The 26,425-nt window shown below is 40.0% G+C and overlaps 1 pseudogene across 1 annotated transcript in view; it reads right to left on the bottom strand.

Moving 5' to 3' along the window:
* Positions 1-1,897: 1,897 nt before the first annotated feature.
* LOC311620775 (neurofilament light polypeptide-like) overlaps positions 1,898-26,425 on the bottom strand; it is a 1,158,328-nt pseudogene continuing 1,133,800 nt past the window's right edge. The window contains exon 3 of the transcript in view: positions 1,898-2,046. The product of the transcript in view is annotated as a neurofilament light polypeptide-like (transcript). The remainder of the gene's footprint in view (positions 2,047-26,425) is intronic.

Here is a 26,425-nt window from a genome sequence, read left to right as displayed (position 1 = left end):
ACTCTAGAAATTGATATTGGTGATATTTCATGTGTGTAGGAAAAGTTCAATTAAAAATGGTGGAATTTTCTGTTGAGTATTTGGAGAAAAGTAACTAGACTAAAATAAATTCCAGATTAAAAATTTTAAATATAGAAAATGAGAAAAGAACTAGAAGAAAGTGCAAATGCCTATTTATAAATTTAAAAAAATATATTGACCAAGACTTCAAGAGCAAGATTTCAGGAGGTTAATTGAGCAATATAAAAAATTTAAATCCCCTGTGTATCAGAAAATAATATTGTCAAACTAAAAGAAAATGTATTTGCAAAATATTTGCAATGTATGTGTATCAGAGAAAAAATAAGTCTTCCTTTTAAGGAGAAGTCTTTAAAGTTAACAAGAAGAAAACTCTAATTTTAAAGTGGACAAAGTAACTTTTTGCATAAATATAAGTAACAAGTGGACAAAAGAAAAAATATTTAGTGTCCCTGGTAAGAAACTTGGATAAGTTAAAAAAGAGGAGTGAAAAAATATTTTCCATCCACAAAATTTGTGAAGTTGACCAGAGATTGCCTGTATATTACTGCTTCAAGTTTAAGTTGCTTTTGACTTTTGAAATGGGCGATTTGATGCTGAATATATTCCTTATACCCATCAATTCTATTTATACTAAAATATCATTATGAAATAATTAGATGAATTACATAATTCGTTTTATACAGCACTTCTTAAAATAGCAGTGTATTAATAAGAAATACTTAGTTTGTTTATACATACAAACGGCTATGATCTTTTGTTATGGAAAAATACTTGCAAAGTGTGATAAAATTTATTCCTGAGAATTTGTATTATAAATAAATATATCCTTTAAAAAATCTAATTTCTTGAATGAACATATACAGACATTCTAGTAAAAATGATGAATTGATTTCTCACTTTCTGTTTTTCGGAATTTTGGGGGAATTTTTTGAGATTGGTATCTTCTGACAACTGTTGGCCTCTTCAGAAGTAAAGGGAATGTTTTTATTTTTATGTTTATTTGTATTGTTGACACTGTTCAGATGTCCCCCTTTCACCCCGTTAGTGCCCTTCCACCCAGCCCCCTTCAGCCTTCACACACAGTTATCTGTGTCCATGGGCTATGCACATATGCATGTATGTTCTTGGCTAATCTCTTCCAGTTCCCCCACCCCCTCCCTATGGAATATGTCAGTCTGGCCCATGTATCCATGCCTCTGCTCCTGGTTGTTGTTTTTTGTTTGTTTTTTTGTCAGTTTATTTTGTTTCTTATATTCCACATGTAAGTGAGATCACATGGTATTTGTCTTTCTCTGACTGACTTATTTCATTTACCATAATAATCTCCAGAGCCATCCATGCTGTCACAAAGTGTATAAGAGCTCCCTCTTTTATACAGCAGCATAGTATTCTATTGTGTAAATGTACCACATCTTTTTCATCTATTCATCTACTGAGGGCACTTGAGCTGTTTTCATCTATGCCTGTAAGCACATCATATTTATTTTACTTTATATAGCTTTATTACATATAATATGTAAATAATTATAGGTTAATCTTTTTAGTTGTGTGGTTATAAAAATAAAAAATTCAATATAGTGCCCTGACTAGTATGGCTCAGTTTGGGGGGAGCATCGGCTGGTGCCCCTCCTGTACACTGAAAGGTCTCAGGTTCTTTAAAAGTCAGGTCTCCTATCCAAGTTTCTGGCTTGTTCACTGCTTGGGTGGGTGCCTAAGAGAGGCAACCAATTGATACTTCTCCTTCACATCAATGTTTCTCTCACTCTCCTTCTCCTTCTTCTTCTTCTTCTTGTCCTTCTCCTTATTCTTGTCCTTCTTCTTCTCCTCCTTCTTCTTCTTGTCCTTCTTCTCCTCCTTCTTCTTCTTGTCCTTCTCCTTCTTCTTCTTCTTCTTCTTCTCCTCCTTCTTCTTCTTCTTCTTCTTCTTCTTCTTCTTCTTCTTCTTCTTCTTCTTCTCCTCCTCCTTCTTCTTCTTCTTCTTCTTCTTCTTCTTCTTCTTCTTCTTCTTCTTCTTCTTCTTCTTCTTCTTCTTCTTCTTCTTCTTCTTGTCCTTCTCCTTCTTCTTCTTCTCGTCCTTCTTCTTCTTGTTGTCCTTCTCCTTCTCCTTCTCCTTCTCCTTCTCCTTCTCCTTCTCCTTCTCCTTCTCCTTCTCCTTCTCCTTCTCCTTCTCCTTCTCCTTCTCCTTCTCCTTCTCCTTCTCCTTCTCCTTCTCCTTCTCCTTCTCCTTCTCCTTCTCCTTCTCCTTCTCCTTCTCCTTCTCCTTCTTCTTCTTCTTCTTCTTCTTCTTCTTCTTCTTCTTCTTCTTCTCGTCCTTCTTGTTCTCCTTCTCCTTCTCCTTCTCCTTCTCCTTCTCCTTCTCCTTCTCCTTCTCCTTCTCCTTCTCCTTCTCCTTCTCCTTCTCCTTCTCCTTCTCCTTCTCCTTCTCCTTCTCCTTCTCCTTCTCCTTCTCCTTCTCCTTCTCCTTCTCCTTCTCCTTCTCCTTCTTCTTCTTCTTCTTCTTCTTCTTCTTCTTGTCTCTCAAATGAATTAAAAACTAAATTAAAAAAATTAAAAAAATTTTTTTTATTGTTGACAGTATTTCAGATATCTCCAATTTTTTCCTTTTTGTCCTCCCTCCTCCCCACCACATGACTTTCCCATATTATTGTCTGTGTTCATGGGTTATGCATATATGTTCTTTGGTTGACCTCTTCCTGTCCTACCACTACAACCCTGAGATCTGTTGTTCTATTCTATGCTTCTATTGGACACATTTTGTTCATCAGTATGATTTGTTCATTAGATTACACATACAAGTGAGATCATGTGATATTTTTCTTTCTCTACCTGGGATTTTTTCTTTTATGAAAATATAGGAGAACCAAAACTAGCAGTCCAATGCTGTTTGCTGCTCCTACCTGCCAGTCCTGCTCATCCCAGCCCCACTGCACTTGCCCTGCCCCCACTGCCACTCCTGCTGCTCCACTGCAATCTCTGGGCTGTGGCAGCCAGCAGTAAGCCCTGCATCTGGCACCCATTGATCAGCTGAGCTGCGCTCCTGCTGTGGGAACACACTGACCACCAGGGAGCAGCTCCTGTGTTGAGCATCTGCCACCTTGTGGTCAGTTCATATCATAGCAACAGGTCGACCTGTCAACTGGTCACTTAGGATTTGTATAGCATATACTAGCATGAAATTTGTGCTAGGGGCATCCCTCAGTCGAGCTTGCACCGTCTCCAATCTGGGACCCCTGAGGGATGTCTGACTGATAGGGGCCTAAACTGGCAGTCGGACATCCATTTCACAGTCCAGGATCGTTGGCTCCCAATTACTCATCTGCCTGCCTGCTTGATTGCCCCTAATCACACTGCCCGCCTGCCTGATCACCCTAACTGCTCCCCTGACTGCCTGATGACCCTAAATGCACCCTTGCTGGACTGATGATCTCTAACCACCTCTGCCTGACTTTCTGATTGCTCCCAACTGCTCTTCCATGCCTGCCTGATCACTCCTAACTGTTCTCTTCTGCCAACCAGATCACCACTAACCACCTCTGCCTCGGCCCCCACCACCATGACTTTCTCCAGAAGGATGTCCAGTAGATGTCTGGTCTATCTGGTCTAATTAACATATTACTATTTTGTTATATAGATTAGAGGTGTGCTGCACAAAATTTGTGCATAGGGTGGGGGAATGTACCTCAGCCCAGCCTGCACCCTCTCCATTCTGGGACCGCTCAAGGGATGTTCGACTGCCCATTTAGGCCCACTCTGATTTGGCTTAAGTGGACAGTCGAACATCCCTCTCATAGTCCAGGACTGCTGGCTTCCAACATTTGCCTTCCTGCCTGCCTGATTGTTCCTAAGTGCTTCAGCCTGCCAACCTGATCATTCCCTAACCACTCCCTGTCAGCCTGATTGACGCATAACTACTCCCCTGCCAGCCCAATTGCTTCTACCTGCCTCCCCTGCTAGCCTGGTTTTCCCCAACTGCCTTTTCCTACAGGATGGTCTCCCCAAACTGTCCTCCCCTGCAGGCCTGATCACCCCTAACTTCCCTTTCCTGCAAGTCTGGTTCCCCCCAACCTCCCTCCCCTTCAGGCCTGGTCTCCCCCAACTTCCTTTATCTGCTGGCCTGATTGCCCACAACTGCCCTCCCCTGCTGGCCATCTTGTGGCAGCCATCTTGATTCCACATGGGGCCAGCCATCTATGAATACATGAGGGTGGCCATCTTGTATTTTGGGGTGATGGTCAATGATTTGCATATTACTTCTTTATTATATAAGATAGATAGTATTCCATTGTGTAGATATACCACAGTTTTTTAAACCACTCATCTGCTGATGGGCCCTTAAGGGTATTTACAAATCTTAACTATTGTAAATTGTGCTGCTATGAACATAGGGGTGCATATATTCTTTCTGATTGGTGTTTCTAGTTTATTGTGATATATTCCTAGAAGTGGGATTGCTGGGTCAAATGGGAGTTCCATTATTAATTTTTTGAGGAAACTCCATACTGTTCTCCACAGTGGCTGCATCAGTTTACAATCACACCAGCAATTCTTTTTTTCCCCCACATCCTCATCAGCACTAGTTGTCTGTTGATTTGTTGATGATAGCAATTCCGACAGGTGTGAGATGGTACCTGATTCTTATTTTGATTTGCATTTCTGGAGTGATTAGTGACTTTGAGCATCTTTACATATGTCTCTTCAAAAAGTGTCTATTTAAATCCTTTGCCCATTTTTGATTGGATTATTTATTATCAAGTATAAGTTCCCTATATATTTTGGTGATTAAACCCTCTTAGGCCCTTTTCATTCTTATAATCTTCATGTTGACCAATATGAGCAAAATAAGAAATTTATAACTGAAATTAGGCCCTCATCAGGTTGAAGTTTTTTCTCCCTGTTTTTAAACAAAACAAATTTTTTTGAATGTAGGAAATTGTAAAAGATAACCTTTGCCTGCCCTTTTGAAATGTATAATATGAAATACAAATATTGATAATTGGGAACACATGCTTTCCCTACAATCTGTAAACCTAAATATTGAGCAAAATGAGCCATCCGATGTATTTGAATTCTGATTCTCCTTTGGTTAAAGTTCCCTTTGAAAATCAGAGTAAGAATTACTTAAAAACAAAATTCGTGTTTTGCTTTTTAAGTCTTCTTTCCCCCATAAGGCTTTTAAGAATTAAAATTTATTTAAATGCCAACCATTTGACTAGAATTGCAAGAGGTCTGTTGTAGTTATTATTACTTTACTTAATGTAAGGAACCATGGCATGATGTCAGTATTTTATGTACCAATATTTTTTTGATGCTGCCAATAATAGCTGTAAGGCATTCTGAACTAAAAATTGAATTCCAATATCAGAGATATTAAAGTGAGATAATATAATCATTCTAGAATAATTTAAATACTGTGCTCTTTCTGATTCTTTAAACACATCTTCAAAGTAGTTATAATGATATCAGTTTACTTAATTGAAATGTTGTCTTTGTAAAGTGGTAGTAATAATGATACTAATATTATCACAATTATTGAGCTGTGTTTTGTGTGCCAGGTACTGTAGTAAATACTTTGCATAGATTCTCATTAAAATAAACAATGGTGTCCTGTGAGATACCTATTATTTTTATCCCCGTTTTGTTGAGGAGGAAATTGAAGTCAAGAAATGCCAGTGACAGCTAATAAGTGACAGTTAAAATAGGATTAGAACCAAGTTTAGCCAAATTCCCAGGTCATCCTCTCTGTATTCAAATAGGCTTCTCCTTCACTATTGTGATGAGTAACAAGAACTAATAAATATTGTACTATCCACAGAAGAAAATTAAATATTTGCTTTGAAGGCATAGAGAGAAATGTTTACAATTGTATGGGCAATTGAATGCTTGCATCTAGTGCACTCTAAGTTCCTAAGGAGTCCTCTCACTTTTATAGGACTGCTCTACATGTGGCCTGTGGCAAGGGCTTTCCAAGAGTGGTGAGACTGCTGACACGCAGACGTTGCTTATTGAACCTCTGTGACATTGACAACAAAACTGCTCTCATTCACGTATGTACTCGCAAACTATATCAACATAAGATGGGTTTAATTTAATTAGTTAGGATAAAAATGAGTTTATCTCATTTAACTAGAAGTCATTGGTGAAACTTGTGGAATGTTTACTTTGAATTCCTAGAACTTATAATCTATTTCTTGGCATAATACTGACAGGCCATACAATATGAGCAAGAAGAATGTGCCACCATTCTACTTGACTATGGTGCCGATCCTAATGTGATGGACATCCACGGCAACAATGCACTCCACTATGCTCTCCTTGGTACCAACACAGCTATAGTGGAAAAGCTACTTTCCTGTATGGAAAATATGGAAGCGAGAAACAAGGTATAGATCACGTAACTTTATTTACAAAATATTTAAAATACATGTTTTTACTTTAGTTTCAATCTTTTTAAAAAATTGTATGTTCTATTAATTTTAAAGAGAAAGGAAAGAAGAGGGAGAGAGAGATAGAAATATCAATGAGAAATAATTATGAATTGACAGCCTCCTGCCCATCCTCATCTGGGGATTCAGCCATGACCTCCTGGTTCAAGGGTCAACACTCAATCACTGAGCCACACCAGTATTCCTTCCTTCCTTCCTTCCTTCCTTCCTTCCTTCCTTCCTTCCTTCCTTCCTTCCTTCCTTTCCTAACTTCCTTCCTTCCTTCCTTCCTTCCTTCCTTCCTTCCTTCCTTCCTTCCTTCCTTCCTTCCTTCCTAGCTTGCGCTCTCGCTCTTGCTCTCACTTTCACTCTTGCTCTCTCTCTCTTTTCTTTCTCTTTTTTTCTTTTCCACAAGCATTTTTTTCTCACATACATACACTAAATATAATAGATCAGGCCCTGTCACCATGGCAACAACTCCAAAGCCCAGTCAGGGGGCTGGGGAAATGTAGTATTCATGGAAGGGGCAAAGCTCTGCCTCCCATCAACTCTTCCACCCCAGAAGGAAGAACTTCCTGTTAGTGCCTGATAGGAGTGGAGATAGGCTCAGAGCCCACTAAGGACTGAAGGCCTGGGGGAGTGAAGTGATGCTGGGGTCTGGCTGCTATACTGGCAGGGGCTTAAGAAATGGTGCTGCTGGGGGTGGGCGGGAGGAGGAGGCCTAGTGCCCAGCAAGAGGAGCTGGGTGAGTGCAAGTGGGAAGAGGAAGCCCCAGTCCATAGGCAACAAAATAGCAACAGGATACCAGGATAGGAACAAAGATTCTTGGAACCCGGACTGTTCTTGTTGGAAGTGAGATTTGGAGAATCATGTTGCAGTTAATCTGTTGAAGCGGCAGTGGAGGGCATTTTAAAGGGAAGAACAACCAGTGACTGCACAGGGGTGAGAAGATAGGGGATCTTTTTTTTTTTTCTTCCTCCTCACCAGAGTATTTTCCTCCCATTGATTTTAAAGAAAGTGGAAGGGAGCAAAAGATTGAGAGGTGAGAGAGAGAGGGAAACATCAATGTGTGGGTGCCTCCTGACCAGGGCAGGGGACCAAACTTGCAACCCAGGTACAATCTCTTGAATGGGAATCAAACCTGGACCCTTCCATGAGCAGGCCAGTGCTCTAACCAGTAAGAACACCAGCCAGGGCAAAAGGGGCTACTTTTTATTTACTTTCTGTATTATATGTACAGAGGATCTTGTATAAGTTTTAATATTCAGTTTGTATATATATATAATTTAATAAATTATAAACTGTTTTTTTCTTCTTATACAGAATGACTTCACACCATTTTCACTTGCTAAATATGGAAACAAAAAGAAAATGGTCAAACTTTTAGTAACTAAAAGTTCAAAAGCTGATCGCATGGAAAGGTACAGTTCCTTGTTTTTTATTTGGAGATAATTTATTAAAGCTGGGGACAGTGAAACAATGAAGGGTGTAGGATAGACGAAGCAGGTGTTAGTTGGAAGCATTCTAAGCTGTCGGAGAGATTGAAATAAAGCTTCAGGAAAAGACCAGACTTTCTCCTTTGTTACCAGATCTGCCCCTCAAAGACACTAGTGCATCTTTGTTTAGGTAGTGAAAGATCCCATGTCATCTTTCCCAGAGAAATAGACAGCAGCCTGCCTAAGATTCCATAATTGAGGTTGGCCCCTCAAGGGATTTCCTTGCCATAAGAATGAAACATTCCCATTTGAGTTGAATTTGCCTCAGGTTACAAATTATTTTAAATTATGCCTCACATGGAAGCCAGTTAGAAAGCTCTGATTCAAAAGTAGATTATTGGTCATTACAATTGCTAAGCCCACATCCACAGCTCATCAGTATCCATGAGAGACAAGTAGGATTCTATCATCCAAGCCATTGGGAGTGGACAGGGATATTAAGCATCATTTTCATAAAGATTTGCTGGTTCACAGTGTGAGTAGAAAGGGAAATGATAGTAGTGGTCCATGCCAGGTCCTGACTTCTCTTAGTTTTCTGTGATTGAAATGATTCACAACAAAAATAAGGGAGCATTGTGTTATCTGACTTCATGAGGTAATGAATTTGTACATAAATTTAGTTGCAAGTTATATAGTAACTGAGACATCCTGAATTACAGACCACAAAGAAAGAAAAGCTAATAACCAAAATCTTATATAAGAAAAGCTCAATATGCTAAGTGTCTGGTTGTCTAGTTGTCCATTCAACCAATCAAAGCATAATATGCTAATGATATGCTAAAGCTGCTCAACCACTCACTAAGATGTCCACTGACTATCAGGAGCAGAGGATCTGACTGGTAGGTTAGCTTGCTGCTCGGGTCTAGCTGATCGGGACTGAGATGAGCCAGACATGTCCTGGAGCCCTCCTGCAGTCCCTTCCCGGCTGGCCAACTTCCTACTTCCCTTCCTGGTTCTAATTGTGCATTGATAGGATCCCTTGGACTGGCCTGTGCTCTCTCACAACCCGGGAGTCCTCAGGGGGGCACATTGACTGTCAGGTAGTTCCATCCTGTATAATAAAAGGCTAATATGCAAATCAACCAAATGGTGGAACCAACAATCTCTGTGATATACACTGACTACCAGGGGGCAGGAGCTTAACAAAGGAGCTTCCCCCTGGTTGTCAGTGTGCTCCCACAGAGAGAGTGCCACTCAGCCAGAAGCCCTGAGCTGGGCTCACAGTTAGTGAGCACAATGGCAGTGGCAGTGGCAGGAGCCTCTCCCGCCTCTGAGACAGCACTAAGGATGTCCAAGTGGGTCTAAGCCATCAGTCAGACATATCCCAAAGACTCCTGGACTATGAAAGGGCAGAGGTTGTCGGGCTGAGGGACCCCCCAGACACACCGATTTCACGCTCCAGACCTCTAGTTAATATTTTCTGACAACTGAAACATTTGAATGTTAGAAACTATGAAAAATCCACATTGGGATTTCATTGGGATTCTAAAATAGTTTCGAAAAAGAGTTGCCTTACTGTTTCTCCAAGCATTTCTTTTTCCTGTATTATCTTATTTAATTCTCCAAGCAATCTTCAAAAGTAAGGCAGTAACACTGTTAGTTTGTAGAGGAGTACTTTGAGCCACAGAAAATTGACTTGCTTGAGAACAAATAACTACTGGTTATAGAACTAGAATATCTGAGTTCAAGGACTTGCTATTATGTCAAGCTAACTCTAATTAATTCACCAAACTATATTGCCCTCAAATCATGACTGCTTTATGCTTTAAAAAAAATTACATGCTTCATAAGAAGTTTGTAGAATTTACAAATTTGGAATGTACAGTAGAATTAAAGTTTTAATATTGATTCTGATGTTATCTGAACTGTTTTAAGAATTTATAATATTTGGGAAATTTTTTATGTTTGTACTAACATAGTAATATTATTCATCACTATTTTTTAGTCACAACAAGCAACAACTAACTTCAGAATATCCAGGAGAAAGACTTGTAAGATCTTCTAAATGTAGCAATCTTGGTAAGACTTTTTGATAGTCAATTATTCTTGGTGGCTCTACCATAGATGAAGAGTAAGAAAGTTTTGCTAATCAAAGAGCAATAAAACACACACACACACACACACACACACACACAGAATGTGTAAGTTGCATGTGTAGCTTTTCTTAATCCTTCTTAATAGAATAGTATCCAGTATTATTTAAAAAAAAAAAGTTAGTTATACGTAATTTTAAAATCTGGGGCAATATTGATTGAAAAGAGGTTCATTTATTTAGTCCTGACCCCTAAAATTCTATATGATATCTTTATGTAAAAAAGAAAAATGATTTTAAGTTAAGATGTTGTATGTTTCCTCGATATTAACATTGTAACAAATAAGACTTGTTCTAAAAATGGATCTTTTGTTTAGTTTTTAAAGCCAGTGGATTACATTTAATAAGTGAAACCCTCTTTTTACATAGTGCTTTGTCTCACTAAAAAAAGTCACTATAACTGGGAACTCAACAATACTTTCCTGGTACCACAAACAAATGGCAAACAATAAGAACTACAACATTTAGTATGCAACAATCTCAATATTTTTTTTAACAATCTCAATATTGTTTTTCTTTATTTCAGAGAGGAAGGGCAAGGGAGAGAGGCATAGGAACATCAATGATGAGAGAGAATCATTGATCAGCTACTTCCTGCATACCCCACATTAGGGATCGAGCCTGCAAAGGGGGCCTGTGCCCTGACCATGAATATAATTTTGACCTCCAGTTTCAATGGTTGATGCTCAACACTGAGCTGTGTTGGCAGGGCCCAATGAGGCTGTTTTCAAAGATACCAATCAATAACACAGAAATCAGAGAGGCAAGACCTGTTGAGAATCATCGAGTGTTTTATAGATAATGCCAACAAGATCTCACTATTATCAACTTCATTCCTCAGAAGTCAAAACAGAATGAGATATGTTGATTCAGTAGAACAAGATGTTTTCTTCTGTTTGTTGGATAATTGTCAGGACGCTGTAATTTCTTTAGAACAAGATGCTCTGTTATCATCAATCAGAATATAGTTATAATAAGTATTCTAATAACCCAATTCAGGACTCTACAAATTTCAATCAAAGTACAAAAGTGTTTCACAATAACAAAAATGCCAGTGTGCTACCCAGATGTGGCACCTAGTTTGTTGTACAATTGTAACTTTATGAGGACACTGTTCCCTTACCACCCTGTTTCCCCCCAACTGCCCTCCTCTGCCAGCCTGGTCACCCCTAACTGCCCTTCTTTGCAGGCCTGGTCCTCTCAACTGCCCTCCCCTGCTGGCCATTTCATGTTCACATGTGGGCAGCCATCTTTGACCACATGGGGGCAGCTATTGTGTGTTGGAGTAATGGTCAATCAATATATTCTTCTTTTACTAGATAGGATAGAGGCTTGGTGCATGGGTGGGGGCCAGCTGGTTTGCCCTGAAGGGTGTCCTGGACCAGGGTGGGGGTTCCCTTGGGGTGTGGTGCAGCCTGAGCAAGGGGCCTGTGGTGGTTTGCAGGCCAGCCACGCCCCCCAGAGACCCCAGCGAGGCCCTGATATCTGGAATTTATTTACCTTCTACAATTGAAACTTTGTATCCTGGAGGGGAGCCAAGCCCCTTGCTTGTTCCATGGCTGACAGCCATTTTTGGATTAGTTGACCTTCTATAATGGAAACTTTGTAGCCTTGAGTGGAGGCCTATGCTCCCAAGGGCAGGCAGAAAGCTTGGCTTCTGCTGTTGCCTGGGAAACCCAAGCATCCCTCCTGCTCTCTGGCAGATAGCCATCTTGGTTGGGTTTATTTGCATACTCACTTTGATTGGCTGGTGGGCATGTCGGTGGGCATTGCTTGTGGGTGTAGAGGAGAGATGGTTAATTTGCATATTACTCTTTTATTAGGTAGGATTAGGAACAAATAAAAAATTCTGTAAGCACAAGAATACTATTATGCTAAATGATAATCCTTGTTTTTGTATAGTTATCACAGATACTTGATTGATTCATAGCTATTCTAAAAAGGAATTAAACCCTGCTTAGTTGAAGAAAATTGACAGTATGGTGTTTACCTTTTCTTGAGAGGAACTTGTATGTTATAGAACACGTTGCCAATCATTAGGGCTCTGTATTTTCTATTCTGAGTAAATGGGATTGTTGCTTGTTTCACAATGTTTTCTGACATCAGTGTTTTATTTATTCCCCCCCCCCTTTTTTTTTTAGAACAAATCAAACCTCTCTGATTTCTGTGTTATTGGTTGGTATTGTACTAAAGACTATATTAAGCAAAGGTCTTATCCTAAATTATTCCAATAGCTATAGATCTACAGGCATCTCCAAAACAAGCACTGAGCAAAACAAAATCAAAGACAGGTATTTTGTGAAATCAGCTTCTGAATGTAATTATGTATAATACATCAAATCACATAATAACAATTTCACATAATGCAATTTTGTTAAAGATCCTAAACCCACACCCAAGTTTGTTTATTCACGAGAGAGATTTATAGGACTCAGAATATAGTTGTGTTCATACCTGAGATTTATTACCGTGAAAGACCAAAGCAGAATCAGCAAAGAGCAAATGTTTGCATGACAAAGGGTGGAGGACACCAGGCACAAGCTTCCTGAGTCCTCTCCCTGTGGAGTTATCAGGTCTTCATTATTCTAATGTTGGCCTCGGCTACTGCCACTGAGGCTTCATCCAGAAGATCATCTGGAAGGATGTCCAGTCTAATTAGCATATTACGTTTTTATTATTAGAGACTCTGAGCCTGCATCTGGCTTCCTCCTGAGGGGAGTGACCTGCAGGATCAGTTCAAAACCATTCCTGTGACATCCATCAAAGGGTCAGGGTACAGGCCAGGCCAACAGACTCCACTGGTGCACAATGGAGGCTGGGGAAGGACCATGGGAGGGCTTCAGGCCCATCTCACTCAGCTCCATTCACCGGACCCCAGGAGCAAGCTAACCTACTGGTTGGAATATCTGCCCCCTGATGGTCAGTGCACATCATAGCAAGCAGTTGAGCTTCCTTAGCATATCATTAGCATATTATGCTTTGATTGGTTGAATGGTTGACCAGACAACCAGACACTTAGTAGGTTTTTATTATATGCGATTCTGCTTCTACTAATGTTGCCGTTTTCTGTCAACTTTATGGGTTTTGCTTAGGATTATGTTCATTGTAAATAGCAGTTGACAAGTAGATATCATATTTTGAAAGATCCCATTGTTTTTTATTTTTGGATTTGATATATTTAAAAAGAGAAAATAAGTGCTCTTAACAGCCTACCTATAGTATGATTAATATTCCCTCTGGTATAGTCTGTGTGTGTGGTCCTAAAGGAATACTTTCTAACAAAGCATTACTCTGATACTTTTAGTGTCATGTATTTTTCTATTGTTGTTTTAAAATGTATTTTACTTTTTTCCTTAATAGTGTATGAGATCTCTGAAGAAGACTCTTTATGCAGGTAAAATTTTATCAGTATTTAAAAATTATATGTACCAAAGGGAATGCAGAGAAAAGAAACTAAAAGTTCTAGAGTGCTCTACTGTGGGCTAGACCCTATATTATGGAATTAACCTGTGTTAGATAGTCATCACAAGAGGTGTCAATGTAGCTGTGCATTGTAGCCTACTTTTTATTAATGAGGTAATTCAGGGAGGTGGATGAATTGACCCATGTTTCCATAGTTAGCAAGTGGCCAACCCATGATTTGACTTTCAACCTGTTTGACTCCCCAATCTATTCTGTTGTCTGTCAACATACATGGATAAGTTCCTGTGTAGTGCTGGCATTGAGATATAGATGTGAATCAGATCAACTCAGAAAGTGAAATCTGATTGTGTGTTAACTCTGATTTAAGAGGCTCAGTGAGTCTAAGCATTTATCTTACCCTCCTTGACAACTGTAGTGCTAAATAGGACCTTGCTCTTCCCACCAAAGCCTGCAGGGCCCTTCTCAGTTATCTATGGCCACAGAACCAAAGGTTGTACCTAAGCAAGGCTTCATCAGGCAAGGGTTGTTAGGTAAAAGAATATCTCTTCATCTCTTCTTCTTGGAATGAATTACTTATCTGTAAGTAAGGAATATCTATGAATAGTTCATGTTAAATTCAGCGTGTATTTAGAGGATATTTTTCATTGATTCCTCTATTTACTGACTTCCCAGTCTGGTTTTCTCTTTAGGATAAGACCTTTGCTTATTTGTATGAGGTTTTTTCTTTGTTACTATAGTCTTTTTTCCCTCTTCCATGAGTTTTTGGTTTATTTTATTTTATTCTCTGCTTTTATTGGTGTTTCTTTCATTGCGTGAGTGTGTTAGTTTTTTTGTGTGTTTTTTTGTTTGTTTGTTTGTTTGTTTTTTCCAATTCGGCCAGCTATGGTGTTCATTTTTCTATAGACAGAAACAAAGGCACATAGAAATTCAGTAGTTTAAGTAAGCCTAGCAATTAATTAAACAAAACTGCCTCTAGCCTTTCAACCTGTGTTTAATGTGTTGGCTAACTGATGCTGGCATAGAATACTGAAAATGAAGAGATTGAAGTGACTCATTGGGATATATATAAGGTAGTGGAACTGACTTGTAAATTTAGGTTGCCTAAGTGTAATAAACTACCTTCTTTATCATTCTGTAGGAGATTTTCATAATAGAAATATGGAGAATGGTAGTGAACACAGTCAATAGAGGATAAGAATAGAATTAGCAGGAGAATTCCAAGTTTCAAGAGGAACAACAATGGGTTGAGAATATTGGGGTTTGTGACAAGTAAAAGATAAGTTTTAATAAGGAAGGCCACAGGATGTTGGGAGATCTCCAGAAAGGCAGCTTAAAAAATGAGGCTCAAGGAAGTACTGAAGGAGTTGCTGCTCTTCTATTTGTTCATTTAATAGAAAGAACTAGCACCACTCAAGGTTTCTTTACAAAGATATTTAAAACAGTGGACCCACTGGAAAGATTTTTTTGATAACAAATAGGACTGTGGTCTCATCAACCTGAACTCTGACTCACAGAGTGCAGCTTAGGTCCCCTTGAGTCCTAGTGTGGCCTCAAATAAAAAAAGGAAAAAAAAGAAAAGAAAAAAAAAAAAAGGAGCTGCTTCCCCTGCTCCTGTCAAACAAATAAAACGGAGTCTAAGTGATCCACTCATTACATCGGCATGTTACCCACCTCCATTACTGATTTGACATCTAGTCCTTCCCCTGCCAACCCTCTGTACATGGGAAGCACATCAGCTAATTGGGGTTGATCTTCATGCTGGCTGAGGACACACAGTATACAAGCTGCTGTTCAAAGACTGACCTCATGTCAAGTAATTCATGCTTCATGCCAGCTCTGTGTGGTACCTGCCCAGATTGTCATTTGGGTGTTCTGCTTGTGGAGCAAACTGGGCCATGCTCTGAAGCGCCCCACTGAGTGTGCTGGTTCTTGGGCCTCTTGGGAGGGACTCTGTTTGCAAGATGTCAGTCTCTGCCTGTGATTTCCCCTGGGCTACCTGTGTGGAGCTACAAAGCGATCCAGTTTGCGACTGCCTCTGCTAGGCCTGGGTGCAGCTGGGAGGGGCCAAGCTGCAGAGCAATTCCTCCTGCTACCAGCACCAAGCCCATGGGGCAGCTGAGCAAAATTCCCAAGATCCACCTCCACCTACCAGCATTCTGTTGGGGTAAGTCACTGAAAGAGCTCCTGTTGGTATGTGAGTTACATGAGGTAAGTGAGTCATCAGGTAGGTGCAAGCGGTGTTTACCAGATTGCTACAGATTTAAACTCAGCTTTATTTCTGGGTGTGAGGCCACTCAGCACAAGTCCCAGGATATACAAATGCCAATTACAACCCACTGGAGACCTATGGACCTTTGTGGTTGGGTGGGGCCTCTGAGAGTCATTAGAGTAAGGCCAGCAGAATTCATCAGGCCCCAAGTATCAAGATTTGGCTGTGTGAAGAGAGGGCTCAGCACTGAAATGGTGGCCTCAGTTAGACCAACAAGGGAATAAAAACCCCCAACCCAAAGTCACACAACTCAGTCTCTGTCACCCCCTGAGTCCATCCCTACCTCCTTAAGAGGCCTCCATGAAAGTGTACACCACAGGCCCAGGCAGCTGGCTCCTTTGCACTGTGTAGCTCCACAGGGTTTTGGACAAGGATTCAGAATGATGGGCTAGTACATTCCACAGGCTGAGGGAATAAGGAAGGGAGGGCTTGACTCAGGAGTGATGGCATCTATGGGCATTGTGGGAGAGGGACTCAGCACAGATGGGCACCCAGAAACCATCCCCTCAGCTCTCTCCCAGAGTCACACAAAGCAGTCTCCCCACATACTCCCTGTCCACTCTGAGCCACCCTTTCTTCATAGGCCCAGGGTGAGTGGTGGGAATGATACTTGTGCACTGGCTCTTTAAGAGGATTCCTGGGTTTCTAGTACATTCCCACCTCTTTCTGAAGGGCAGAAGCTCTGCTGATTTTCACAGACAGATGTCCTGTGGGCTCCTCTTCCAGGCTCTGGTTCTTAGGGCATTGTGATCATTTTCAGAGTGCAATTCCTTTTCTCTTTAACAAAGCTCAGAAGAGGACCAGGGAGAGTCTTCCAGAGATCCAGGGTTTGCAAGAGATGGAGAAACAATTTTGAGAGTGTGTTTCTCTCATTTAGGAAATGTTTGTAATGCTGCAGAATCGGACATTCCAAATGCATCTTTCCCCTCACAATCAAGCACTTTACTTGTCAAGTTAGAAGGCATTTGTCTTAAGCTTACCCCTTCTTTAGAGTTATCACCTAGTGGCTCTTCCTCAGGGCACTCAGTCATTTTGAATTTTATGGAAAATTCATGTGACTTCTGCTTTGACTCATCTTTAGAAAGTAGTAAGTTCTTCCTCTGCTCTACTATGCCTTGTTTGATGCACATTTTCTTACCCTTTCCACAGAGGAGTGTCCTGAATATGCAGATGTATCCTCTTTGTCACATTCCCTATTTATTTGTGATTCTTGAGATATTTTTTCTAAATGCAAAGGAGGAAAATGAATATGCTTGCTTGATTTCCAAATGTCTTTGCTTTCAGGAAACATGTTTTTGAAATAATTTTATTCCTAAATAGTCAAGCATTGATAAAGACAAATTAGAATGTAATTAAAATTTAACTGTTAGACTTCTTAATCTATGATTATTTACTCCTAATCACAGGACTGAAATTAAGAAGGAAAAAAATAAAATAACTTGCCTTGGTCTAAATTAAAATAAAAATATAAAGCCTCAAACCTAATTTGGCACTATTGGAATTATAAAATTTATTAGATATTAAATCTATCAAAATTACTAGCTGAATTTTAACATTACAGATGCTTGCTTCCTCACTTAAAACATTTCACCTCACCGTATCCTAAAAGTGAGCCCCTGAAGTGCAGAATTTTTTAGGGGTGATCCAAGATGTAGGCAAAAGAGGTAAAAGTTACACTCACCTCCTCCCTGGGCCAAATTGGAATGACAACTAAATTACACAACAACCACATGATGCCTAGCTGAACATTAGTCTTATAACCAAAGATTACAGAAGAAGCCTCAGCTAGACTGGTAGGAAGTCAGAGATTCCAAAAGGGCTGGCCCCGCATCCACTTGTGGTGGCTGAGAATGCAGAGGCATGTCTCAGAGCAATGGTGCCCCTGAGGAGCATGTGGTCTCAACCTCATGCTGAGTTCCAACCCTTGTTTCAGGAGTCTATGCCCTCATGGGCTGAAGATTTAAATGTTCTGGAGCCTGCAGAAGGGTGATCTGGGAGTGGGAAGACTAGCAACATAAGCATTTGTTTTTTGACATTTGGACATATATTTGTTCCTCAAATGTTTGAGGAACAAATGGAAGTTCCTCAACCATTTCAGGAACTTCCTGTATGGTTTTAGAGTCAAAGGAAGGAATGGGTTCTCCTTAATAAGTGGTTTCCCTGCTACAAAAGCAAGACTGCCATTTCTTTTTGCCATCCGGTAGTCTTTGAATCAGGAACAGACAAGGAGGAAGGGACAGTGTATCTTCCCACCTTGGGTTAGATCATCAGATGTGCGCCAGTTCTGGGAAAAAAGTTATGTCAGCCAGTAAGTGGTGAAAACAGATTAATCTCAGGCAGAGTGTGCCTTCATTAAATAGGTCACAGGTTGGGAGAGATAGCAGCAGAAATAGATAATGAAAAATTAAAAAAAAATAAAAGTAAGGCCCAGTGTTAATATATCAAGAATATTTATTTGATATGTAGATAGCTGATCTTACCTTAAATTGTTTTGTTGATTTTTTTTAAAGAAATGGACTCACTTATTTGTGTTGTATATCTTACTACAAACCTCGCATTATTGGTTCATACCCAACATCAGACCATGGGGTCTTGAAGGTAAAGTGCTCTCTTGTGAAATTAATTTCTCTCTTCTGAATTGAATTATGTGTATCACTTCCTCTTAAAGTCTCCTAGTGGCCTACCTATCATTGTTTTACGTTTGTAATGCAAAATTAATCTTTTTATTGTTAAATCCTCAAGTGAAGAAATATTTTTAAAATTTATTTTAAAGAGAGAGGGACTGGGAGAGAGAGAGAAAGTGAAAAATTGATGTGAGAGAGAAACATTGATTGGCTATCTCCTGCATGGCCACAACTGGGATTCAAATGAAAACCTATGATTATGCCTTGACTGAGAATTGAACCCATGACCCATTCCTGCATGGGTCAATGCTTCAGCCACCAAACCCTATATGCCAGAGAGGAAAATATATTTATTTTATTCTGTGGTTCCTTTTATATATAATTTCCCAAAAAATGAGTATCCATAGAGACACAAACCACTCAAGTGGTTGTCAGAGATTTGGGTAAGGGGAATGGGGAGTCTTTATTTCATGGGAATGAGGTTCCCTTTGGGAGAGATGAAAAGTTTTAGAACTAAATAGAAGTGATCATTGCAAATCATGGTACATGTGGCAAATGCTACTGAATTTTTCACTGGTTTACTTTATGTTTGGTGAACTTTAATCACTAAAAAAAGAATACTGTCATAATCAATCAATCAATCAATCACTCAATCAGTCAAATGAAGATCATTACCCCTTTGAAAACAATCCAATAAGCTCATTTAAAACATGGCTTCTGGTGAAAGGTTACATTGTTAATTTGAGATTTTTCGTGTTTTTGAGGTAGGTCTATATTGTTGTTCCCTCTTAGGGTTGCTTTCACTATGTCCCATAGATTTTGGGTTGTCATGTTCTCATTTCAGTTGACTCTAGGTATCTTTTTATTTCTTCCTTGTTCTCATTGTTAATCCATTCATTTTTAAAATATTTGGTCTCAATTCCTCTCTCATGAGCTCATTTGTGCCTGGCTGGTCCCATTCCTCTCTCCCAAGTGTTGAGTGCCTGAGCCATTAAGGCCTGATGGCTTTGGGGCATGATGAGCAGTTGCATATTAGCTCTTTATTGTATAGGATTGCCAGTGCACTTCATATTTAGTGCAAGGGGCTTGGTGCCAGCATCCCTGGCTGCCTTGGCTGGCCTTCACAGCCCCAGCTGCCTTAGCCAGCCCTGCAGCCCCACCTTCCTCCAGAAGATCATCCAGAAGGTTATTCTCCTGTTTGGTCTAATTAGCATATTAGCTCTTTATTATATAGGATTCCATTGTGTAGATGTACCACACCATAGTTTTTTAATCCACTCATCTGCTGCTGGGTACTTAGGCTGTTTCCCAATCTTAGCTATTGTAAATTGTGCTGCATGAACATACAGGTGCATATATTCTTCCTTTATTTTTTTCCACCTGAAGATATTTTTCCATTGATTTTTTAGGGAGAGTGGAAGAGAGAGGGAAAGAAAGAGAGAAGCATCAATGTGAGAGAAACATATTGATTGGTTGCCTCCTGCACAAGCCCTGACCAAGACCTGGGCTGGGGAGGAGACTGCAATTGAGGTTTGTGCCCTTGATTGGAATCAAACCTGGGACCCTTTGGTCCAAAGACTAACTCTCTATCCACGGGGCAAAACCGACTAGGGCCATATATCCGTTCTGATTGCTGTTTCTGATTTCTTGGGGTATATCTCTAGAAGTGGGATTACTGAGTCAAATGGCAGTTCCATTTTTAACTTTTTGAGGAAACTTCATGCTGTTTTCCACAGTGGCTGCACCAGTCTGCATTCCCATGGGCAGTGTAAGAGGATTTCTTTTTCTCTGCATCCTCACCAACACTTGTCATTTGTTAATTTATTGATGGCAACCATTCTGAGAGGTGTGAGACGGTACCTCGTTGTCATTTTGATTTGTATATCTGGGATGATTAGTGACTTTATTTTTTTTTTTTTTTTTTTTTTGAATTTTAGTGACTTTATTTTTTTTTTTTTAATAAATTTTTATTGTTCATATTATTACAAGTGTTCCTTTCCCCCCCCCTTCCCACCCCACCCTCTGCCCTTTCCCCACTCCCCATTGTCCTCATCCATAGGTGCACAGTTTATATGTTCAGTCTCTTCCCACATTCCCCTCTCCCCTTTTCCCCAAGAATCATCAGTTCACTCCCCTTCCATACCTCTGATTCTACAATATTATATTCAACAGTTAATATTGTTCATCAGATTTGTTTTTTTAATTTCCTTGGTTTTTAGATTCACTTGTTGATAGTTACGTATTTGTTGTTCATAATTTTTATCTTTATTTACTTTCTCTTCTGAAAGAACCCCCTTCAGCAATTCATATAATTCTGGTTTGGTGGTGATGAACTCCTTTAGCTTTTTTTTATTAGTGAAGCTCTTTATCTGGCCTTCGATTCTGAGTGATAGCTTTGCTGGGTAGATTATTTTTGGCTGTAGGTTCTTGCTATTCATCACCTTGAATATTTCTTGCCATTCCCGTCTGGCCTGCATGGTTTCTGTTGAGAAATCAGCTGACAATCGTATAGGTGCTCCTTTATAGGTAACCACCTGCTTAGCTCTTGCTGCTTTTAATATTCTCTCTTTGTCCTTTGCTCTTGGAATCTTAATTATGATTTGTCTTGGTGTGGTCCTCTTTGGATTCCTCTTATTTGGAGTTCTGTGTGCTTCCTGGACTTGTAAGTCCAATTCTTTCCCCAGGTGGGGGAAGTTTTCTGTCACTATTTCTTTCAGTATGTTTTCGATATCTTGCTCTCTCTCATCTTCTGGGACCCCCATGATTCTGATGTTGGATCGTTTGAAGTTGTCCCAGAGGTTTCTTACATTATCTTCAATTTTCTGGATTCTCTTGCCTTCTAGCTTCTGCAGAGGAGTGTCTTCTGGCTCTTTATGTTCCAAATCTTTGACTTGATTCTTGCGATCTTCTATTCTGTTTTTAGGACTCTGTAGAATATTTTTTATTTCAGACAATGTATTCTTTATTTCTTGTTGATCCCTTAGCATTTCTTGTTGATCCCTTTTCATATCCTCATAGGTCTCATTTATTTTATCGGCCTTTTCTAGGAGTCTCTTGAAAAACCCTATAAGTGTGGTTTTGAACTCTATATCCAGTCGCTTTTTGTCCTCCATTTCTTTCGTTTGTGATCTATTTGGTTTAGGCATTTTCGCAGGCAGCTTTTCTGATGGGGCGGAGTTTGAGGGTGGAGCCTACAGCCTTGGCTTCCGTCAGCCCCGCCCTATGCGACTCCTGAGACTCAGGGTCCTTCAGTACTTGTTGCAAGCACCTCTGAGAGAAAGGTGCCCTCGATTTTCGCCTGCTACCAAACAGTGTAAGCTCTCCCGCAATGGGCCCGAAACTGGGGTTCAGTTCAGTTGGAAGTGGAGTTGGAGGTGGCGTTCAGAGCAGTCTGGAGCCTGTCTCCTTCCCGCCAGGGCAGTCCTACGGCACAGCCGGCCGGCCCTTCTCTGCGCGCTGTGTGCGCCTCCGGGACCTCCTTTCGCTGCTTCCCCGAGTACCGCCTTACAGCCCAGCTCCCTCTGGATGAGCCTGGGTCCCCAGGGTCTGGCCTAGAACGGGGGTTCAGAGCAGTTGGGGGCCCAGCACAGTCCGAGTGTTTATCTCCTTCCCGCTAGGGAACGCCAGCCAGGCACTCGGCCTCCCTCCTCTCCGGCTCCGTCCTCTCCGCGCGCGCCGCGTGTCTCCGTACCTTGGGCTTTTACAGCTCCTCCGTGCTTCCTTCTGGTTTTCTCCTTGCTTCTCGTTGTAGAATTTCCAGTCAGTTGACTTTCATGTAGTTCTGGGTAATGTCCATTTTATATTTTAGTTGTATTTTATTGAAATTGTTGCGTGCGGCTGCGGCTAGGTGTCTACCCGAGCCTGGGATGATTAGTGACTTTAAACATGTTTTCATGTCTCTTGGCCTCCTGTAGGTCCTCTTTTGAAAAGTATCGATTTAGGTCCTTTGTCCAGTTTTTTATTGGATTGTTTATTTTCCTTTTGTTAAGTTATATGAGTTCCCAATACATTTTGGAGATTAAACCCTTATCGGATTTAACATTGGCAAATATATTTTCCCATGCAGTGGGTTCTCATGTTGTTTTGTTAATGGTTTCTTCTGCTGTGCAGAAGCTTTTTATTTTGATATAGTCCAATTTGTTTATTTTCTCCTTAGTTTCCATTGTTCTAAGAGCTGTGTCGGTAAAGATATTGCTGTGACATACGCCTGGTATTTTGATGCTTGTGGATTCCTCTTGGATTTTTATGGTTTCATGTCGTATATCTAAGTCCTTTATTCATTTTGAGTTAATTTTTGTGTACGTTATAATTTGGTTGTCTAGAATATATCTGCCCAGTTTTCCCAACAGCATTTATTGACAAGACTACCTTTACTCCATTGTATGCACCTACCTCTTTTGTCAAATATTAATTGAGCATAATGGCTTGGGTGGATTCTGGGTTCTCTGTTCAGATCCATTGGTCTATATGTCTGTTCTTGTGCAAGTACCAGGCAGTTTTGAGAACAGTGGCTTTATAATATAGTTTGATATCCGGTATTGTGATCCCTCCAGCTTTGTACTTCTTTCTCAGGATTGCTGCGGTTATTTGGGTTAAGAAAACTGAGTGCATTTTGAGAGGATATGATAGGAATAGGAGCACAAAATTGAGAAAGCCTTTGAGAAATCTTGAAAATTTTTGCTTATTTATTGAAAAAGAAATTAAGCAGAATTTACAATAATTTTAGTGATGAAATTAAACACACAAAATATTGTATTGATTCAAGTCATAGCAACTACACTAAGACCCAAATGATAAAATCAATGGAAACACAGTCTTTTTAATGAATGAGATAATAACAATATTCCTAATATTAAACTTTCATCAAAGGCTGAAGAAAAAAAGGAGCAGAAAACCAGCAAAAGGGAAGCGTCAGGAAACATGGATGCTGGTGCTGATGACAGTGACAATGGATTGAGTCATCAGAGCAACAGTGAACAAACCAATAAGCAGCAGGTTGCTATTATGGAGGATGAAGATTCTTACAGGTAAGCCTACAGCAGTACTTAACAGTATGAAATTATTCTTTTCCTATAAAACAAATTCAAATTTGAGCTAACATTCTTTATTAACTAATTTTATATTTTTACTGGAGAGAGTGAACCTTGTTTGGTAATCAGAAAAATGCAAATCAACAAATAATGAGGTACCATTTTTGAACTAATAATGGTTTAAAAAAATGCAAATCAACAAATAATGAGGTACCATTTTTGAACTAATGATGGTAACTATTTTATTAAAAAATTAAAAACCAGAATTGGCACATGGGAGGAAAAGGCATTCTCTTGCAGCATCGGTAGATGAAATTGGCACATCTTTTTTGAAGGGTAATTGACCTTGTTTCAAAATTTCAATTATGTCATTCTTTTATCCCAATAGCTTCACTTCCAGAACTAGATCCTACAGGAAAACATGATTTGTATCAACACACACATACACATTCTACAGACATTAATTATATATTATATATAATTATATATATATATATATATATATATATATACACACTCTATGACATGGATGTTAAAGATATATAACATATATAACATACACATATGCATATATGCATTAAGGATATTTATATAAATGTTACAAATATGTGCATGTATACTAAGGATATTTATTGCAAACCAAAAAATCAAAGGTAGTATTTACTTATAAGTAAATACATTATTTACCCATAAAATAATGTAGTATGTAACCATTGGAAAAAATGAGGATAATTCTGGTCTACAGGATATTGATTGTTTCACATTGAAATGTCTTTAAAGCATTGGGTTTAATGTCATGTCTTCAGCAAATTTTGTGAGAATCCTATATGATAATGAGGTAATATGCAAATTGATCATCACTCCTCACAAGATGGCTGCCTATGACTAGACTGACTGGGGGGTTAGTGAGGGATGTCCAAACGACTGAACAAGCAGGCTGCATGGGACAACCAGGCCAGCAGAGGAGTTAGTGAAGGACAACCACAACTGAACAAGCAGGCTGTGAGGGGTGACCAGGCTGTCTTTATCAGGGGGTGGCAGTAAGGAGTGACCAGGCTGGTGGTGGGGGGTGGGCGGGGAGTTAGGAGCAACATAGCTGGCAGCAGAGGGCAGTTAGGGATGATCAGGCAAGCAGGCTGGTGAGCCGTTAGGAGCTAGTGAGTGTCCAGCATTGTGTGAGGAATGTCTGACTGCCAGTTTAGACCTGATCCCTGGGATTGGGCATAGATCAGCAGTCACACATCCCTGCGAGGGGTCCCAGATTGGAGAGGGTGAGGGCTGGGCTAAGGGAGACCCTTCCCGCCCCCCTGACAATGAATTCCATGCATTGGACCTCTACTATTAATATCTGCTCAGGCATAAAAGGAAGTCATATGCAACACCGTGACTCTACTTTGTTTCCATCTAAATTGCTAGCTACTAGCTTTTTGTGTTTTGTTCTTAATACCTGAGTGCCCAAATATTGGACCCTCAAATTAATCTGAAAGGCCACTGATTTCACAAGGCAATTTGTTCCATCTTATCTACAAAGTAAAGGCCTGGTGCACAAAATTGTGCCTTTGTGTGGGGGGGTGGAATTCCTCAGCCCGGCATGCACCCACAGGGAGAAGGCCTAAGCCATAAGTCAGACATCCTTAGCCCTGGAGCAGAGGCAGGAGAGGTTCCTGCCACCACTGCTGTGCTCACCAGTCATGAGCATGGCTTCTGGGTTGTGGTGCTCCCCTTATGGGAGCACAATGTCCACCAGGGGGAAGCTTCTGCATTGAGCAATCTGCCCCTTGGTGGTCAGTACATGTCATAGTCACTGGTTGATTATCCATTAGGTCAATTTCCATATTAGCCTTTCATTATATAGGACTAGAGGCCTGTTGCAGGAAGATTCCTGCAATAGGGCTTCCTGCTGTGGTCTCCGCCACCCGGTCTGATTCCCTCCCTTCTCGGCTGCCACACTTGTTTGCTTCTCCACAGCTTTGCTCCCTTATGCAGTACTTGGCTTCCCTCTATGATATTTTCAGTCTTAGTTCTGTGTCTGGATATGCAAATTAACCGACATCTTGGATGGGTTAATTTGCATACTTGTCCTGATTGGCTGGTGGGCATAGCAGAGTATGGTTAATTTTAATGTTTCCCTTTTATTAGATAGGATTTCAGTATATTGAGTGAAACCTATTAAAGCACATCAAAGGGTTAATCTGTTAGATGAGGGGTTGACAGATAGTCTGTATCGTCTGCTCTATGAACCATCTGTCTCTGAAATCTATCATAGACACTAGGTAAAAGAGTGGATGTGGCTGTGTTCCAATAAATCTTTATTTGCAAAATCAGGTTCTGGGTCGATACTGGTTTGGCTCAGCGGATAGACCATCAGTCTGTGGACTGAAAGGTCCCAGGTTTGATTTCGGTCAAGGGCATGTATAATACATTGGTTGCGGGCACATCCCCAGTAGGGGTTGGGCAGGAGGCAGCTGGTCGATGTTTCTCTCTCATTGATGTTTCTAGCTCTTTATCCCTCTCTCTTCCTCTCTGTAAAAAATCAGTAAAATATATTTTTTTAAAAATCAGGCTCTAGGCTGGATTTGGCCTGCAGGCATTTGTTTGTTGACCTTTGCATTATAAACCAAGGTGCTCCTGATGTAGTGAGTCTTCTTTTTAAAAGGTACCTTGCATGCATGCCTTTATCCTCCCTTTTTAAGCAGAATGCATTTCAGTATGCACCACACCCAATTTTTCAACAGAAACTTCATATTACACAATTGACAAAAATTCAGTTTATAAAGCAGGAATATTACCTGCATGCTTCCCCCTTCATTTCTCTTACACAATTTAAATAACATTAATTATAGTGCAATTTGAATAGTGTGACATATTATTGTACATTTGAGTAGTGTAACATATTCTAAGGTTGGATGATTTTCATCTAGAAAGAAATCCTTCTGTCGTTTTTATAAACATAAAAAACATAATAATCAGGTTATGAAGTCTTACAGATCTAGAAATAGTTCATGGGATCTTTTAGTTGTATAATTTGTGAATTTATTTTTAAATACCT

Source organism: Pipistrellus hanaki (genome assembly GCF_964339955.1).
Source record: "Pipistrellus hanaki genome assembly, chromosome: 1".
Taxonomy (NCBI): Eukaryota; Metazoa; Chordata; class Mammalia; order Chiroptera; family Vespertilionidae; genus Pipistrellus; species Pipistrellus hanaki.
The sequence above is the reverse complement of the archived record's forward strand: the minus strand, read 5'-3'. Positions and strand labels throughout refer to the sequence as shown.